The sequence below is a fragment of the Harpia harpyja genome, chromosome 5 (genome assembly GCF_026419915.1).
Source record: "Harpia harpyja isolate bHarHar1 chromosome 5, bHarHar1 primary haplotype, whole genome shotgun sequence".
NCBI lineage: Eukaryota > Metazoa > Chordata > Aves > Accipitriformes > Accipitridae > Harpia > Harpia harpyja.
Window position 1 is genome coordinate 40,038,787 of NC_068944.1, and position 20,280 is coordinate 40,059,066.

General features: G+C 39.3%; 1 long non-coding RNA gene across 1 annotated transcript; it reads right to left on the bottom strand.

The window, feature by feature from the left end:
* Positions 1–571: 571 nt before the first annotated feature.
* LOC128142066 (uncharacterized) lies at positions 572–1,012 on the bottom strand. Its single transcript, XR_008235255.1, has 2 exons — positions 939–1,012; positions 572–703 (listed from the first exon to the last, which is right to left on the bottom strand). It is a non-coding gene; the product is annotated as an uncharacterized LOC128142066 (long non-coding RNA).
* Positions 1,013–20,280: the final 19,268 nt, after the last annotated feature.

The following is a 20,280-nucleotide window of genomic DNA, read 5'->3' on the forward strand; positions in this document are numbered from 1 at the left end:
GTATGGGCAAGTGTGCATTTGTGTTTGCCCCACTCAGTGTGGTTTCTTCAAGTTCAAAGTAAAAGATGGAAAAATGCTAAGGCTTTGATCTTTTTGAGAAACTCACCAGACTTCAATAAAGCCTTTACTTTACTGGCAGGGAAGGTGTGCCTCTGTAGGCATTGCTTCATGTCCAGGGGACACGGCATACAGATATTTTCATAGATACATGCATTCACACTAGAAAGCAATTTTCCTAGAAATGAATGTTCAGCTTAGGAACAGACCTGGTCCAAGCATACCATTTTTGTTTTCCTGAGCAGCAGGTGATAGTATTACAAATCTGGGCAATGGTCCTTTAATGCAACAAATGGAGTTTCACCTAGTTTAAGTGATTTGTCTTGGCTATCTCAACAGTTAAAGGAGAAAAAGCAGTTACCTCCAAAGGATGTTTCGTCTTACTGCTCTTGGAAGCGTATCTTAGGATGCAAAGACTAATGTTAAGTGGAATTGATCCAGGCCAAGGAGGATAAGCTAAAGCAAATCAAATTTGCACCAAAGAAATTGATGAAATTAAACCAATTACAAGTACTATGGTAACAATAAAGCTTTTTAATTTTCAGGTCCTTTCATCACAGGTTTTGCATCTGCATCTACAGATCATACAAAGATACTGTGGAACATAACGCCCATCCATAGATCTTGTCTGGAGTATTCTGAGACACTTTAAAAGAGAAATAAAATAGTTAAATACTTCTTTGAATTCCTAATCTGGCCACATATACCATATACTTTTACATTTAGTATTTAATTCAACATACAGGACAACACAATCAGAGTATCTTCATTGTTCTTGGACCTCAACTAAGATGAGTCATCAACTAGTGTTAATATCTCAATCTCATCTTTGCCAAAAATGTAAATACAGATTCAGAGAGGGATAAAATCATGATATTTACCAAGAAAATTCTTCAAAGCTGCCTTCCCATATCACTTCAACAAAAGAACAGCTGCAAGGTCCAGGAATCTGTCTGAAAACCAGAATGGACATAAACAGAAAGGAAGAGGAATTTAAATGAAAGGGCAGAGAAGAGCTTAATAAAGCCAAAGCACAACGATGGAGTAGGCAGGAGGTTTTTTAATAGTCTTTTTTACCTTCACTGCTCAACCAGACCAAACTGATAGGGAAGATTTAACCTTAGAATGATGAAATTCAAGTATTAACTCTACTTGAAAGTTTGAAATTAATCTCTTCTTCCGGTTTACATATCTCTGTTTAATAAAGAACAAAGTTGGGGCATGCAATATCTCTCTAGGAAAGGAGAATCTGAATTGCCCTTTTGGGAAATGACATCATTCACTCCACTGATTGTTATGCCAATTCTGTTAGAAAGTACTAAATCCCTGAGTACTGAAAGACCAGCATAAAACTATTACATTGAAATAACTCTTACTGCAGAACCTTTTAAATTCAGCTAGTTTATTTATTCTGGATTTAATGCAGAGGTCTTTTTTCACACTAACTTTATGGAAATATTGTGTTCTTGCTAAACAGAAAGCCAAGATCATTGAAATTTTTCTCAGCCTTCTCCAGTAGTAAAAATAGGCTTTAATCATTTAATATTTTTTTTCTGAAAAGACAACATATTTTGGAATGTGAGCTGGATTTCCTTTTGATTAGCTATTTCTACAACAATACAAGTCCATGATCCAGCTGAAACTCTACTCAAAACCACATTTAGTTAAAATTGTTAAGTTAGTTAAAATGTGACTATTCTACATAAAGATAATGCAATTGAAAAGTCAATGGAGATTGGCTTGTAGGTTCATTTTTATTCATGACCACATGCAGGAAAGAAAAAAAACACCACATGGTTCTTGAAGAATTTGTAGCACCAACAAAATGCTTTCTACTTTACATATATTCTGTATAAATCAGATTTTTATACAATAGATAATAAATATTTTTTAATATATTTTTCAAGGCTATGCCTGCACCTTAAAAGATTAAATCAAACAAAATAATTTTTTTTCTTTACAGCTGAATAATTTTTATTCACCTATAAATACACCGTCTGCTAACTGAATTTTCATGTTAACTTTGTGTTAGTATTCCATCATTAATATCACAGAGGTGGTATAAGACAAAGAGAAAGACAGAAGAGTGAAAACTAAAGAGAGAAAGTGTGCCTGGAAACATTTGGCAGAGAAAAAGCATCTTCTTTTCTGATTCCTACTGTGTCCAGGGAAACAGGATTTTGTGTATATTCCTTACCCTAAAAAAGGGATTCCAAAAAGGAAATATCAACCTTCGTAAATGGATTCTTCTTTGACTATGAAAAAGTTGCAGGATCCTGAATGTGAGCTAACAGACTATATCAGAAAACCAAGGATGCAAGCTGTGAGAAACTCTGGCATGTAAGGATGGAAGAAATAATTAGGGTGCCCTTAGGAATAAAAATGGTCAGAAGAAATTAACACAGGATCTAAAGCAGAATTCAGAGAAAAGAAAGTGAATCCAGAGCTGTTACAAACCCTTGCTATATTGTTTGCAGATGACCATTAAGTTTCACTTGAGATCTACATGGGGAAAAAATGTCATTTTTCCACTGAATTTAAGTAATTCTTACTTACCGTACTAAAGAAAAAAGCAGTAAGTAATGCAGAAGATAGAATCTAAAAATCTGAGCTCTGTAAAATAACTCTGTCAAAAGTAGTTATAGATGTAGACAAAAATTATAAGGGAAAACTTGGAAAAAAGAGTTCTTAATTACTTCCATAATTTGTAAAGAATGGCAGTATATCCCCCACAAAGCTTAGAACATTTTGTATTGAATAGTAACACAGATGGAGAAAGGGAGATGATAAGGCCTATGAATGGTGGGATCATATGATAGGATCATAGAATCATAGAATGGTTTGGGTTGGAAGGGACCTTAAAGATCATCTAGATCCACCCCCTCTGCCATGGGCAGGGACACCTTCCACTAGACCAGGTTGCTCAAAGCCCCATCCAATCTGGCCTGGAACACTTCCAGGGATGGGGCATCCACAACCTCTCTGGGCAATCTATTCCAGTGCCTCACCACCCTCACAGTGAAGAACTTCTTCCTTACATCTAATCTAAATCTACCCTCTTTCAGCTTAAAGCCATTACCCCTTGTCCAAGTCACTACATGCCCCTGTAAAAAGTCCCTCTCCAACTTTCTTGTAGACCCCCTTTAGGTACTGGAAGGCTGCTATAAGGTCTTCCTGGAGCCTTCTCTTCTCCAGGCTGAACAACCCCAACTCTGTCAGCCTGTCTTCACAAGAGAGGTGCTCCAGCCCTCTGATCATCTTCGTGGCCCTCCTCTGGACTTGCTCCAACAGGTCCATGTCCTTCTTATGTTGGGGGCCCCAGAGCTGAACGCAGTACTCCAGGTGGGGTCTCACAAGAGTGGAGCAGAGGGGCAGAATCACCTCCCTCGACCTGCTGGTCACGCTTCTTTTGATACAGCCCAGGATACAGTTGGCTTTCTGGGCTGCAAGCGCACACTGCTGGGCCATGTTGAGCTTCTTGTCAACCAACCAACACCCCCAAGTCCTTCTCCTCAGGGGTGCTCTCAATCCACTCATCACCCAGCCTGTATTTGTGCTTGGGATTGCCCCGACCCATGTGCAGGACCTTGCACTTGGCCTTGTTGAACTTGATGCAGTTCGCACAGGCCCACCTCTCAAGCCTGTCAAGGTCCCTCTGGATGGCACCCCTTCCCTCCAGCATGTTGACCGCACCCACACAGTTTGGTGTCGTCGGCAAACTGGCTGAAGGTGCACTTAATCCCACTGTCCATGTCGCCAGCAAAGATGTTAAACAGCGCCGGTCCCAATACTGACCCCTGAGGAAAACCACTCGTCACTGGTCTCCACTTGGACATCGAGCCATTGACCCCAACTCTTTGAGTGCGACCATCCAGCCAATTCCTTATCCACCAAGTGGTCCATCCGTCAGATCCACGTGTCTCCAATTTAGAGAGAGGGATGTCATGCGGGACAGTGTTGAATGCTTTGCAGAAGTCCAGGTAGTCCTATATACCACATAGGCTTGAGTAAATAGAGTGATGCGTAGGAGACAGCTTAGACCCAAGACCCAATTTATAAGCGCCAGCTGAAAAGGCAACACAGAGACATGGTTTTAGAAAAGTTGCATCCCAGAAACTGTAGGATGATAATTGTGGAACGTGAGGATAAGGGACCTGCTACAAAGATGAATGCTCTATCAGAACAGAGGTGTAGGTGCTATCAGCAGCATTTACAGAAACAAAGAACTTTTCTTAGAAGCACATTGGCATAAGCTTTTTCTGGGTAGCTGAAACAAAAGAAAAAAAAAGGGAAAGACAGATTCCACGAAGAGATGAAAACAGGAATAAGCATGACTTCATTTACTGATGGAAGAATGTCTGACAGCAAAAGGTAACCATATCTCATTTGTAGCTGTTTTTCTTTTCCTTCTGTTTGTGGTGGGTCTCAGCTGGCAACATCATTTTGGATTTTCTCTATGGGTAGAGCTTTGGTAGGAGATACTGTCATGCTATGGGAAAGCTTGTACAGGTTAATGAACCTTTAAGTGCTAAATGAAAATAAACATGTAATAAAAGAGATGAACTTTACTGAAATACTTAACCTTGTTCCAAAAGCTGACATTTTTTGTAGAACTGCCCACATTTACAAAAAATATTGTGTCACAGTGTTCTTTCCATGTCCAGCAACATGGAGCTTAGTGCAGTTTCAAAGAAATAACCCTTTTTCCCTCCTGGCAGAAATAACTGGTTACTCAAACCAAAAAAATTCTAAAGCTTTACATGTGTTGATATAGAGGGATTTCATATTCCAAACTGATGTATCATCATCTTGTGTAGTAAAGACAAAACCCAAACATATTGTTTACTAAAGAAAGAAGGATATTAAAGCAACTTCTCACACTAATTATCAGCCTTGGCTTTGGTTAATACCATAAATTTTTTGTTTTGTTTTGGTTTGGGTTTGTTTTTAATAAACTATTATTAGGATCAGTTTTTAAATTTGTATATGAGCTCAAAAATTTATTTCCCCCAATTGCCAGAAGTTTCATCTTTAAGCTGAAACAACTTGTACAGATCTTCAACCTACACCATCCAAGTCGATGCAAAATTTCCTGTCTGCTTACATGGTAAGAGAGCTTGCTTTCATATCTGAAAAAATCAGTATCTTTAACAAAATGTCAATACGTCACACTGGAAAGCTGCAGTATAACATGAATAAAAAACAGTTATCTTTTAGGATGTGTTTTGATCTCTCAGTTGTGAAGTTTAATGTTCTGCAATTTTCTGGCTCACTTTGCACATAGCAGCTTAAACCTGCAGCTTAAACCTTTTGGCCATGATCCAACAGAGCATTTGTGATCCAAGGTGAGCTCTGTGTCTAAAAGTGTCAAGGCATGTCTCCTCCTTCCCCCTGCAGAGCTGGAGCTACAGCTTACCATGGGGTAAGTGTTCCTTGCAGGATCCCTCCATCTGAAAAGAAAACCAGTTTCTGGCTTTGTGGCTCAAGAAGAATGAAACTCCAGTTAAATCAGTAGTTCACATGCATTACATTGTGCTATGCTTCCAACCTGTAATTAGCTCAGACAATAGAAAATTCAAAACACAACAAGCCCAATCAACACAAGCTATTTACAGCAACATCACAAGGAAATTCTGCTGAAGTCATATTCCATGAACTGACATTGATACTGACATTCCAATAGAAGCTGCTTTTGCTCATGAATTCTCTTCACAAGAAGATAAGGATAGACCAGGCAAATGATACAATCCATTGTAGATGCTCTGCATATCCTCTTTTCTTTTTGCCCTCCTTTTTTCCAGAGAAATAGAGATAAGTTTTCCCTAATTATATTCTCTTTTCAGATCACTATTAGACAATCCAAAAACTCTTCAAGAAAGCATATTTTGGGGGGCCGGGAGGAGGCATTTTGCATGTCTCAGGAACTTAGCAATGAAATATTGGATGCTAGTCTATGTTTGTTTGGCTCAGGTAAGTAATACCTGAAATTTCTCACCAGCAATGGCTACTTAGTAACCACATAAAGTACACTGATACTTTCCCTGCACGTTTTAACATACACAAACTTTTGCTCTTTATAACCGACACTAATGAGGACACATCCTAACAGTCCCAGAAGAGAGGGCCAAGCCTGAATGAGTGCAGAAGCAGAGCTGCTCTCCTGTCATTCCCATTGCCTAATCTCTTGTTTAGCTCCAATAGACTCTTACTGAAACTAGTCAACAGATCAGTGCGGGAGTGCCTGACCTGCCCGTCTCTTCACCATATGCAATTGAACGAACACTTCTAACTGTGAGTTAACTGAGAGTGGGCACTGTATAAATTTAAAGGTAAGTGAAAAGGTAGTTTTCATGTAAAGCAAATTAATATACAATAAAAATAAAAGCAGAATATAATGAACAGACAGGGTGCAAAAGGGCATTTTTGACACTTGCTATTTTAATACCAATAATGAAGAGTTATTTACTGCAAATGAAATATTTTCAGGAATGCACTTCTAATTCAAATCTTTATACTCTGTGAAAACTAAAGCACTGTTGCTTTTCTTAATGAAACTGAATAAACAAAAAGAGATGGAATCCATGGAAGAAAATGTGGAATGACTATAACAAACCCTGCTAAATAAATGTATTTTAGTCCCCTTAGTATTTAAATTAACAGTTTGGGATACACACTACAAGATGAGCCATTGCAGGCTTGTTTTTTCTATGATTAAAAAAAACCCAACAAAACAAAACACCAACAAAACAAAACCAAAATAAAGAAAGAAAGAAAAAAAAAAAGGGTGCATGTGAAGAAGAAAATCAGTCTTACTCTAGCAGCTGTGTTACATTAGGTTACATTAGCTGTGTAGCACTGGTAAGTCTTACAGAGTTTTGATATATGAAGGTTTTGCCTAAAGGAAGAAAGTCTGACAAAGTAAAAAATACTTGAGTGGAGGAGGAGATAAGTGGTAATGAGCACAGCAAAAGCTAAGCACAAGGATAATTGTCATTATTGTAGATCAGAGTTAGAAATGGTTTACAGCATGAGTTGGAAACCCGTTCTGTTATCTGACTAATATCTTCTGTGATTCCAGTAAAAAACAACCCCGCTAAGAACAAATTAAATAAAAAAAGAGCAAAAATGTATAACCGAAAGGGGAGAAATAATTTAAAGGACTGAGAAACAGATTCTGTGTAGTAAAAATAATAAGTTCGTACTCTCATTCATTAATTCAGAAGGTGTTGGAAAACACAGAGTTTGAAAAGAAAATATCTGAAATATGTAAGAGGATTAACTACATTTCAGTGCAATTGCTTATTGGCCAAAGAGCTAATAATTATTTGAAAAAGCTTAACTGCTGGTCCCAAAGGGTAACAGCCCTGCTTACAAAGCACTTTGAAGGACTTCTATTGTCTTTCATGGGTTTTGGATGAGACCTGTACCAAGACAAGCTCTAAGCTACATTTTTTTGATCTGTAATTGAGAACTTGAAGAATTTGGCTTGCACAATTACATCAAGGTTTGGTTTGTTCCTTACTGAGCAAAAAGAGTTAAGCAAAAGGTTTTCATCTGGACTTTCCTAAGAGTTAAGATCCTTCTCCTGTAGTTTGAAACTGGATTTAAACATAATATTCACCCCTTTGGGTAGGTCAAATAGGCGTTTTATGGCAGCAGTTTTTATTAAGTATGTTTGAGGGGGCAGATTGCTGTGAAAAAAATTGCTGTCTTCTTGTAAACAAGGCAAGGGACAAAAAATTTCAAAACCAGCAACCAGAACTTGAGATCTGAAATCCACTGCAAGGCACCAGCACTGCAAATTATATTTTCAGTATGCAGGCAGACCCACAGAAATCAATGAGGTGTTCCTACCCAGATGCTCAAAGTCAGATGCACAAGTACATTTGCAGCTCTGGGGCTCTGTGTAATGTTTTAAGCTGACTCTCATAGCTAAGTTTCCAAAGCAGTGAGCATCCAGCAGAACCTTCTGAGCCTGCTAGGGGCACAATGCACTTTACACACAAAGTCACCTGGGTAGAAACTTGCAGCAGGATTTAAATTGTATGTTTGGACTGAAAAGTCTGTCACTTGCTCTGCATATGCTCACTGTCTGGTTCACCTCTGCCCAGTTTCTGCTGTTACCTTTAAGTGTTAAAATATTACTACAGTTATTCCTTGCTTTCTATCCCTTTGTTTTCCACTCCTGACTTTTTCTTTTCCCATGTAGCTCCCTATGTCTCCTTTGTTTAGAAAATCATGTAGCCACTTAAGTTCAGCAGCACTTCACGCTTCAGTGAGTTTTTAAAAGAAAAAGAATTCCTGAAGTGAATTTTCTTACCAAGGCCTTTGTTTTCAGCTTGCTTGGTACCTAATGGTGTGATTAAGAATTCTAATTTTTGCTCCTTCTCAGTGCAATTAGTTTATTCTCTGTTCTCTGATCATTTATTTTCCATCCAGTTGTAGTCCAATTTTGTACTCCAGTGTGTGTACATATTATGGGATGCCCAGATTTCAGATTCTTTGCCCTCTTTCCTAAAAGACTATGACCAGTATGATGCCATACCCTCAGCATCTGGATCAATGCCTTATGCAGTCATGATCTAGCTTTGACTAGCTTTTATCTGAGAATACATCTCAACATCTTGGTTGAACTCATCATTGTGCCTGAACAGTGGGCTCAGGGCTACAAAGATACTATCTTTCAGTAATTTCCAAATCTTTCCTGTGTTCAGGATGGCTCAGTTTTTTACCGTTTAGAAGATATTTCCTCCCTTTTATTGTTTGTTTAAGTCATAATTTTGCTCTTATCATCAATGAACTGTATTTGCCATCTATTAGTCCAAGCACTTAAATGTTCTCAGTCCTCCTATACTGGACTGCGTTATTTCTCATTATTTACTCTTCTCAATTCAATATAATCTGCAAATATTGAAGGGTGAAAACATAGTAAGTGTTATATGGCTTTGTTTATGTTTTTAAACAGAAACAGGATGAGTTGTCAGTATAGCTGTGTAAAGATATAATGAAAGAGTAATCAAAGTATAGATAATAGCCTACTTCTAGCCACATATGCACCCATGCTGTATATAATGTGTGTTTCAGGGCAGAATGGGGTACAGTCTTAATATCAGATTCAATGCCCAGAAGCAATATGTGGATTCTACATGATTTAGAAGCAGATTTTACCAGCCTATAGAGTTCCTATGATAATACAGGTCCAGATAACATCAAAGTGATTTATGAACTTCATGTAACAAACACATGACATTCCCAGAGGACAGTGCATACAAAGCCAGATTCTCATCTGATGCCACTTAACAGGGCTCCAACAAAGTTGAGTAAACGTATTTTGGGGAATACAAAATATTAGCATTTTCAGCTCTGGTAATGGACTTGGCTTTCATTACCGAATATCAAATTCTGCAGGGTATATATGATTTTTTGCAGTCTGGTACAGTCTGTCCGAATGAGAGATGTTGCATAACCAGGAAAGCAAACTATGCAGTTGTGAATGTCTAAATATATAACATCCCCAGTGTTGGACTCCTTCATTTTCATATAACACAAAGATAACTATGTTAGCATTGTGTACAATAATACCAGCAGAAAGTATGTAACAGTCAGTCAAAGTGACTTTGTGCAATACATTCTCAACTCCACACAGCATTGCATAATTAAATACAAATTTATTTTCCTAGTCAGCAGCATATATTGTAGGATACTTAGGCGTCATTGATACTTAAAAAATGTGGTATAAAGGTTATTTGACCCACTCAAAAGGATACAACATGCTATAATTATACTCTTTCTCAGGAATAATAATATATCTTGGTAATACTAGAGGTATTTCTGAAAAGTAAGATAAAACATGGAAAACTACAAAACTGCAAAGAAGACTGCAGACCTTCTTACCACATTCGAAGTTAACATATTTAGTTAACACTTCCAGTGGATTCACAGGAAGAAAATAGGAATATTTTAAATTTCCATCTTTTGTGAGAATAACTTGGGAAGTGGTTGCTTTTTTATTTTCATGATTCAGCTGTGATTTACTGTGATATCTGTTAGGTCATGAATAGACCATTATAAGAGCAAAACATTAGAGCTGGTCAAGATACACAGCTACAGAGAGGTGTCTCCTTTGTGTAACTTTATCTCACAGCCTACAAATTTAGCCTTTGTGGGTCTAAGCCAGGGTATGCTGAGTTTAACAGCTTCCACTGTTTTCAAAAGTCTTTGACTCAAACCTCAAATCAGACACCAAATTTGTACCGACAGAGAGTGAAATGTCCATTTTTACACAGGAGTTTGAAATTTAGAAATCTGGTTTCTTTTACTTAGAATAAATTCAGTACATATCTAATTCTCTGAAAGGAAAATGAAAATAATAATGATTATTTTAGGTTGTCTCACAGTTTTGTTTTAGCTTTGAAAATTTCATATTGTAACACATTTCATATAGCACAGAATGAAAACCTTCAAACTGCAAAGTTGTTTCAAAGTGGAAGCATGCATTTCAGCTTAAACATAAGTCCTTTTTCTTTAGAGTATTTTTCCAATGGTTAGCTCTGAAGCACAATAATAAGTACAAGCAGTGTGTGATTTTAGAAAAGATGATGGTCTCATAGCTTTATAGAATTATCATACAGACTGTGCGGTACTATGATTCAAGAAAGTAAATTCCTATTGTCTTTTCCTATTGTCATCCAACTTATGTATCTTAAAAGAAATTTTAAAAGTATGTGCATTATCAGAAACAAAGTATCTGATATTAAAATAAAATGTATTTAATATTAAAAGTAAAACTTCTTCCATTACCAGGACTAGGTGAGTTTCTGTAGCAGTGTCTGGAAGAAACACAGCTGAGAATAGCTATCACCATCCATTTATATCTCTCCTTAAGGTCTACAGCCATCTGGTCTGACTTACACTGCATCTCTCTCTTTCTCATTTGAGACTGAGCCACATGGCTACTTGTGCTCCCGAACAAAACCGGTGGCTGAATTACGGAAAATTTGGATGGTGTTCCTAATAGCCATTTTAGTATTCCAGTTACTAGAAAAATAGGCTGCTGCCATGTTTAATGTCATAAAGTTAACCACAAGTGGGCCGGATGGTCGCACTCAAAGAGTTGGGGTCAATGGCTCGATGTCCAAGTGGAGACCAGTGACGAGTGGTTTTCCTCAGGGGTCAGTATTGGGACCGGCGCTGTTTAACATCTTTGCTGGCGACATGGACAGTGGGATTAAGTGCACCTTCAGCCAGTTTGCTGACGACACCAAACTGTGTGGGTGCGGTCAACATGCTGGAGGGAAGGGGTGCCATCCAGAGGGACCCTGACAGGCTTGAGAGGTGGGCCTGTGCGAACTGCATCAAGTTCAACAAGGCCAAGCGCAAGGTCCTGCACATGGGTCGGGGCAATCCCAAGCACAAATACAGGCTGGGTGATGAGTGGATTGAGAGCACCCCTGAGGAGAAGGACTTGGGGGTGTTGGTTGGTTGACAAGAAGCTCAACATGGCCCAGCAGTGTGCGCTTGCAGCCCAGAAAGCCAACTGTATCCTGGGCTGTATCAAAAGAAGCGTGACCAGCAGGTCGAGGGAGGTGATTCTGCCCCTCTGCTCCACTCTTGTGAGACCCCACCTGGAGTACTGCGTTCAGCTCTGGGGCCCCCAACATAAGAAGGACATGGACCTGTTGGAGCAAGTCCAGAGGAGGGCCACGAAGATGATCAGAGGGCTGGAGCACCTCTCTTGTGAAGACAGGCTGACAGAGTTGGGGTTGTTCAGCCTGGAGAAGAGAAGGCTCCAGGAAGACCTTATAGCAGCCTTCCAGTACCTAAAGGGGGTCTACAAGAAAGTTGGAGAGGGACTTTTTACAGGGGCATGTAGTGACTTGGACAAGGGGTAATGGCTTTAAGCTGAAAGAGGGTAGATTTAGATTAGATGCAAGGAAGAAGTTCTTCACTGTGAGGGTGGTGAGGCACTGGAATAGATTGCCCAGAGAGGTTGTGGATGCCCCATCCCTGGAAGTGTTCCAGGCCAGATTGGATGGGGCTTTGAGCAACCTGGTCTAGTGGAAGGTGTCCCTGCCCATGGCAGAGGGGGTGGATCTAGATGATCTTTAAGGTCCCTTCCAACCCAAACCATTCTATGATTCTATGATTCTAAGTTCATGAAAGGATCATGGCAAATGATGTCAGGAGTATGGTTTGCACTAACTCCACTTTAAGTATGAGACAGCTCTGCAAAATGCCAAGCCTGAGTATTGAATACAAGTAATGCTCTTACACCTTAATAAAACCTGCTGATAGATGGAGATTCTTGAAGCCTGTGTGTCGTCTTCCTTTTTACAGTATAAATAAATACATGTATATCTATTATGTATTTTGACACTGTTTCCTTCCATGAAGATGCAAAATGTGTGCTACATATTTGACATTACATGGAGCAAAGCTGTATTTATGCTAATATTTTTACTCTGTGGGCAGAACAAATATTCAGACCTCTGAAGACCTCTTCTAAGAAGAAAAGGCATGTGGCATTCATAATATCACAATAATGAAGCTAAGTATGCACTGTATACCCTACAATGTGTATAAATGTATTTTCCTGAAGATGTTTTGCAACTTATTAAGTGCAGCCTTACACAGTGGTGTGCACTGCTCTCCATAGGAAATAAGTATTTGCTATGGAGAACATTGTATGTCACTGTGTAGGGCTGTCTTCAAGGACTGATTGTTTTGTTCTTCTCATGCCTTTCTTCCCTGACTCTCTCTGTGGCTTTCATCAAGTTCTTTTCTTTTTAATTACCTTTCCAGAAAAGAGGTCCTGAGGGATAAAAGTGAAAAATTTTTCTGAGGTGTTTTGGCGCCATATTAGGAGGACGTATGGTTTGTTTACCCACTTAGGTCTCTTCTTTATAGGAATATTTCTTGCTGATAATTTTTGCTGATGTGCTGCTTTGTCTTCCTCTTGCCTTGCTATTTTCCAACTTATATGTGGTTGGTGGCTGAGAAGGAAGAGAGAATGCAGAATGCGTAACAGCCTTAGATTTAGGAAAGCAATGTCCAGGTCCTGTGACGGACTTCTGCATGACTTCAAACAACGAACTTAGCCTGTTTTCATGCAGTTAAAAGAGCATAATGCCATGCTGCACAGCATTGGCTGAAGGAGACAGTTGGAGTATTGGAAGCAATACAGGTGTTTAAGCCTGGTGAGCCACCTGGATGTGTTATAGGACCAGGTTAATCCACCCAGCTGAACCAATGCACTAATGCAGCTAAACTGCTTCAGATGCCCTGAGTAACCTGAATAGTTCACAACACTGTCCTCTGCACGCAGCTGTCTCTCAGGTTAGCAAACTGATAAATTCAGCCCTTCTTCAGAAGGTGAAGAAAAATTGTGAAATACTTAGACATTATAATGATAGAGCTTTTATAAATACTTAAAATACTTTTGTAAAATTTGATTCATTTCTCTTTGACAGAGAGCTAGAAGGGAGCTACAGATAAGCATTGAATTTCCACACACTTTGAGGGTGGCTGCATATGAAAATTTGGAGTCAAGTCCATGGCTACTTTAAATGCTTTGTTTTGTTGAGACTTACTGAAATAGGATTAACCACTGTTGAAGGATGAACAGAACTGTGAGATTTCATAATCTGATATATTTTCACATATATAGAAACCCAGTAAATGTATCACTTCAGCTGCATGTTATTTTGTCTTCAGTGTGCCTTGAGAACCTTACCCTACAGTTATGCAATTCTATAACAAGTGAAAATGTATGAAAAGCAAACTTTTTTTTCTTTAGTGAACAGAGAATCTACCAGAATTTTTCAAGTTATTGAACCCAATGGAGTCAGGAGAAATTAAATTAATTGCACAGAAACTGGCTCTGTTTATATTGTTCAGGATTCAGTGGATGAAAATGTAACCACCCCTGTCTAAGGGGATAGTATGCAAATTTACATTCCCAACTAAACATCCTGAATGAACACTGTTTTTCTTTCTTAGGTGTTTAGAAAGCCTGACAATTTTTTAAAAAACTGTTAATCACAAATTAGAAGAAGTTTTACTGGTTCTGACAGCTTCTGAAATTTATAGTCAGTAAATGAAAACCACTCCTTTTGAGAAACATTGCTATTTTCATAACAAATTATTTTCATGAAGCTAGATGAAAGAAAATTGACAATCTATAGCATATTCTGCAGTTTTGTGAGATATCCAAAATGCTGTATTTTGTTTTTTCTTGACGTTTTTCCTTGTGTCAGTAGGGACAATTTCTCTCACATGCTTAATCTCAATCTTCTAAACAGAAGGCAGATAATTTATCTAAAAGGCTAAAAAGTCTTTGATGAATAACCATGGGAATTGCAGGTATTAAAATCACCCCCAAGTGACCCCATATTGTTCTATGAATCCATTAGAAACTTATTCTGAATTACAAAGAAAAATTAATTAAAAAGTATAAGGACTACAGAGCTCAAATAAAGTATGCTCCCCTGAGTTCATATGAAGATCTATATGCATGCAAAATGTCATAAAATCAGATTTAATTTACAGTATAATTTTCTTCTTCAACAACAAGAGGAATACAAGAACAGCAATTTTTGTATTTTTTTATTACTATTGAGTTCTCCCTAACAAGCCTACCTATTACAATGACTCTTGTATTAATGTCAGAGAAAGAGGGATTAGAGAGAAGAGCCAAATGTCATTTTGGTAGTTGGAATTGTAGTAATGGGTGAATCCCATCTGGTTTGGTTCAATAGGACAGTAAACTGTAATCCTCTTGTCTTGACTTGAATGAATGAGCAAAACTTTGAATGAGCTGTAAGGAGTTTACAAAGAATTTTTGCAAATTTTGGTGATGTATGTCTTATCCTAATTTTATAAATAGTTTGTTTATATTTGTTGTTCTGAGTTTGTTCACTTTTCTTAGTAGGTCATGACTACATTTTCAAATGTTTTCAGATGCCCAGGAAATTAGCTAGTTGTCACAAATGGGATTGTGTTCCCCATCTCCTGTGCCTCATGTTTCAACATTAGACAGGTATGGTTCTCAGCCCTGCTCATTTTCAAGAGTGTGTGATCAAGATAGCTATGAGGCTTGCTATGGGCTTTATAGTCTTGTTTACTTAGGGCCTTCTAAAAAAATGGCAGACTAAGGGTGAAGTCTGTCTTGTGAACATCTTTGAAAATCCTGGACAGACATCCATGAGCCAAATCACTTAATTTGTGAGTTGTTGTGATGGCCTTACTGATGAAAGAGCTTGTTTAAACCTACCCTGCTAAGGCATTTCCAAGTGTGAGTCTTTCAGTGCTGTCCTGCACAAAAGATGGCATCTTGATTCTGGGTCATTACAGCCAAAGAGTCTTAATGCCTAAATATGGTTAAAGTTACCTATGTATGTCCTAAAGAGTGCTAGTGAATTATGAACTTGAATACTATGAGCAATATATCTGTCTGTTATTTGCAGACATGTCAGAAATGCAACTACAAATCAGCTGAAAGAATACTGCTGCAATACTGCTGATGTAGTGTAAAAAGTATCATACAATCACAGAAGAGTTGAGATTGGAAGGGACCTCTGGAAATTGTCTAGTGCAACCCCTCTTTGCAAGCCGGGTCAGCTATAGCAAGTTGCTCAGGACCATGTCCAGTTAGGTTTTGGATATCCCCAAGGAATAAGACTCCACAGCATCTCTGTGCAACCTTTGCCAGTGTTTGACAATCCTCACACTAAAAAAGTTTTTTCATATGTTTAAGTGGAATTTCCTGTATTTCAGTTTGTGTTCATTGCCTCTTGTCCTGTCACTGAACACTCATGAGAGGAGTCTTTCTCACTCTTCTTCATTCCCTCCCATCGGGTATTTATGTATGTTGATAAGATCCCCCTGAGCCTTCTCTTCTCCAGGCTGAACAGTCCCAGCTCTCTCAGCCTCTCCTTGTATGACAAATATTGCAGCCCCTTAATAATTTTTGTGGCCCTTCGCTGGACTCTCTCCAGTATGTCCATGTCTCTCTTATACCTGGACACAGCACTCCAGGTGTGGCCTCACCAGTGCTGAATAAAAGGGAAGGATCACATCCCTCCACCTGCTGGCATTGCTTTGCCTAATGCAGCCCAGGATACCACTCACCTTCTTTGCAGCAAGGGCGCATTGATGGCTCATGTTCAACTTGGTGTCCACCAGAACCCCCAGGGCCTTTTCTGCCAAGCTGCTTTCCAGCTGGGTGGCCTCCAGCACATGCTGGTGCCTGGCAGTGTTCCTCCCCAGGTGCAGGGCTTTGCACTTCCTCTTGTTGAACTTCCTGATATTTCTGTCAGCCCATTTCTCCAGCCTGTCAAGGTCCCTCTGGATGGCAACATGACCCTCTGGCACATCAGCCACTCCTCCCAGTTTTCATTGTCTGCAAACTTGCTGAAGGTGCACTCTGTGCCACTGACCAGGTCACTAAGGAAGATCTTACAATATTGGGCCCAGTATCAACCTCTGGAGTACACCACTAGTGCTGCTGATCACAACTATTCGAGCCTCAATAAGCAGGTATTTGCGTCTTATATTATTGCTGAAGTAGTTAACTCCTGGAGCTAAGACCAAGCAAGTTTGCTTAGGTTAAGAATTACTGGATGAATTCAACAATTCTTTGCTTGCAAAGCTTAAAGATTATAAACATATATAGTAACAGCCTGTATTATTTTTTTGTCAATGCTGTCATTTATGTTCTGAGAAAAGTGGTACTTTGGAAGCGTGCTAATTCAGAAAATATAGGCATAAAAAATTTGTCAAAACAGGTGCTATTTATATAAGCAAGAATTGTGGTTTCATTCTCTTTTTTCCTTTTTTACTAGCCCAGTCTGAACCCAGATCAAGTTTATTTTCATTCCTTCTGCTGTTTGTTATAATTGTTATCTGGATCTACTGGAACCATGGTTAGAGTTACAAGGCATGATTCTCTCATTTTTATACTGAAATTTAATTTGCAGATGCAACCCCACTGAAACTTAACAAAATTGCTTGCAGAGTAAGATGTTAATCAGGAGAAGCCAGAGTGGCAGAATCTGGATCATTCTTAATAATTTAGGAGTAGACTGTGCCACAAGGATGCAGCCCATATGAGTCAGCGGCACATTGTACTGTCCCAGAAAAGAAAGGCATGTGCACCTTGATGAACTTGCTACTTACACCTGAGGTCAGCAGTTCTTTGTGGACATGTCGTTCCAGCTGCTGGCTCTAGTAGACTGAAAAATGAAGGACTGATCATAAATTTTACTTAGACCACAACCATTTGTGCTCTTCACTTTTTTTTCGTTTTTTCAGGAGGAAAAGCAGTAGTTGCAAATTCCCCTTTTATTTGGAGCCATGTGCTGGGTGCCCTCAGGATATGCCACCCCAAGATGTACCAAGGCTTCTAACTCATTGGTGTGAGGAACATTAGAAACGTCCTATGTCCTGAACTCCACAACCTCATGCAAATAAAAGGATGAAAAAGCTAGCTGTATGTGAGTTATCTAGCTAGTTACATACTAGAATGTCATCTGTCCTAAAGTCCATCAGGTTACACAGTCCACATATATGACATCCAGGAGGACAAAGGATGTATCACCTGCATTCTCCTCACTATTACTTGCAGATGTTTTTCTAACCAGTCTTCATCAGTTCCAATAAAGGAAATTCTTTCTTTCATTTCCTCAGTGTCAGCCCATGGCAGTGTTTGATTGTGGTAACAATCCAGAATGGGCCTTGGATGACACTATGTCCCAGAAAGCTGGATATGTGTCACCATCCTTAACAACCTCTTGTGATGTATGGTCTGCTCCAAAATCAACTGACTTGTTTTATATTATTTAGAATAGGTCAGTAAGAAGCAGAGAATGAACGTGAACAACATACAAATAAGTCATGTTTCCTCTTCTTTCACCTTTTCACCAAGGGGCAAAGAAATTACTGCATCCTCAAAAGGCTGTAGCTATTAGGACTGAGCAGCTCTCAGTGTGGGGAGAAGGAGGCAAACAAAATTAAAACTCCCCTCTGCCTGTCTTTTTCCCTCCTGTCTGCAGAAGGCAAATCCAACTCAGCTTTCAGACAAAGAACCAGGTGCATCAAACATTTGGCCATCTCAAAGAGACACCATTGAATTGAGAAATGGTTCAGGGGTAGCTCCTTATCTTAAAAACTGCAGGCTCTAGAAAGCTGAGAAAGGACAGGGACAAGGACAAGGGAAAGGGAAAGGCAAAGGCAAAGGCAAAGGAAAGGGGGAAAAGGAAGAGGAAGGGGAAGAGGAAGAGGAAGAGGAAAAGAAGGAAAGGAAAAGGAAAAGAAGGAAGTTCTACATTTTGACAAAGCATCAAACTGACAAAAACAAATGTTTACTCAAGACAGAAGAGATAGCAGCTGCCTGGAGCATTTTGCTCAGGTTTTCTAAGTGCTAAAAATAATGCAGTGTGTTTGAATTTAACATCAAGTTAACTACAAAGCACAAAAAAGCAATTGTTTCAGCTGCTTTGCACGTGCTCCCTCCTTACTTTCACTGGCACAGCATCCTTCTTCAGATTCATTTTTAGCTACTTGCAGATTCGGCTCTTGAAGAGACTTTGCTTCTCCTCCTCCTCCCAGCCGTGTTTCTTATGAAACTTTGGAGTCATCGTGTGTCTTTGCAGCACCACAGCCCGTCGCCTGCCCCCAGAACAGGCTGCAAGGACAGGCAGCATTCTGAGCCACCTGGAAAAGTAAATTCTAATAGAGTAAAGCCCCAGGCTTCGCTGCACAGCGTAAAAAGCTTTCCTTGACTCAAAATACTGTCCCAGCTTCCATAGAAAGTCCATTCCTCTGCAGTCAATTATTATTACATAACGATCAGTTGAGTGTTTCTCCTGTATATCAAACTCAGCTTTTAGAGATCCTTGTTCAGATGGCTCTGAACAATAGTAATTTACTGGATGTGCCTTGGCAGCCTCCCTCTAAATCAGTACAAAGAAACAGTCTCTCTCTTTTCTCAGTATGGGCACCACTGTGCTTCAGTACCACATAGTCATTTTCCCTACTTATTTTATATTGCTTTTGAATGAGTCCATGAATCCAGAACCTTCTACCCTTATTTCTTTCTGCAGCATCAGCATTTTAATATATTGCACTGACAGTAATATGTTGGCTTTCTTTGCGGGAGCTTGATTGTGAAAACCCTGGCTGTATGGATGAGGGCAGTCACCTTGAGAAGTTCCCCTGAGGTCTGGCAAGGAAAGCCTGCACAATCTGTGCTGTACCACAGTGGCTGAAGATTTTGGCTGCCATCCTCTGTAGGGAAACAGAGGCACAGGAATGCTAAATGGCACACCTTAATTTTTTAATTTGCTGCATGCTGGAAGTAGGATGGGTGAGGACTCCTTTTAAAATGGGTTCAATTTTAGCACTGATCTGTTTGAATCCTCAATAGTTTTAATCCTCAACATCTTACAAATCCTTTGTGGAGGATTCCACCTTAGGAGACAAAGATGTTATACCCGAAAGCAAGTGAATCCAAGCTGGTGCCTAGCACCCCTTTTGAAACAATGATAGCCTTCGGTTCAGCATCAGCTAGAAACAACTTGCAAACTTTTAACAGCAAGGTAACTGAGATATTCAATACTCAACTATTAAATAGGATGGATTCATCCTACAGTGGGAGCTGCAGACTTTGAATCTCCTCTTCCTTAGGAAATACCCTAGTCCTGGCCTACATTCCAAAAGACAGGTATCATTATGCCCCAGGAAGTTCTGTTTTAAAAACATCTGTTCTGCCTAGTTTGATGTCTGGCCTCAGAATACAACCAAAAGGCCTGTGTCCCAGCTAGATGGAAATGATTTAACTTTGAAGGGGAGACAGGAGTTTCAGATGTAACTCTGTGTCTGCTGTTGTCTGTTCATCGATGGTAGGTGTCTGCCTGGTGAAATGGGGGGAGGGTTTATGGACGAAGGTGAAGATGCAGGTGACTGTGCCAAGGCAGCCCACAGGGAGACCATCTCCCAAGTTTTGTCTCTTTGTGATACCTTGTTGGGGCCAGGGGCTTATTCTTTTAGTGCTTCAAGTTGAAGGCTGAAGTAATCTCTCTGGGTTTTCCTAAATTGTATTAAACATAGAAAAGCATAGAAATGCACTTATAAACAAAGTAGCCAGACAGACTTATTTCATTTTTTAAAAATAAACAAAAAACTGTAGCCTGATGCTGTTATGGAAATGGGAAGGACTTATCTTTT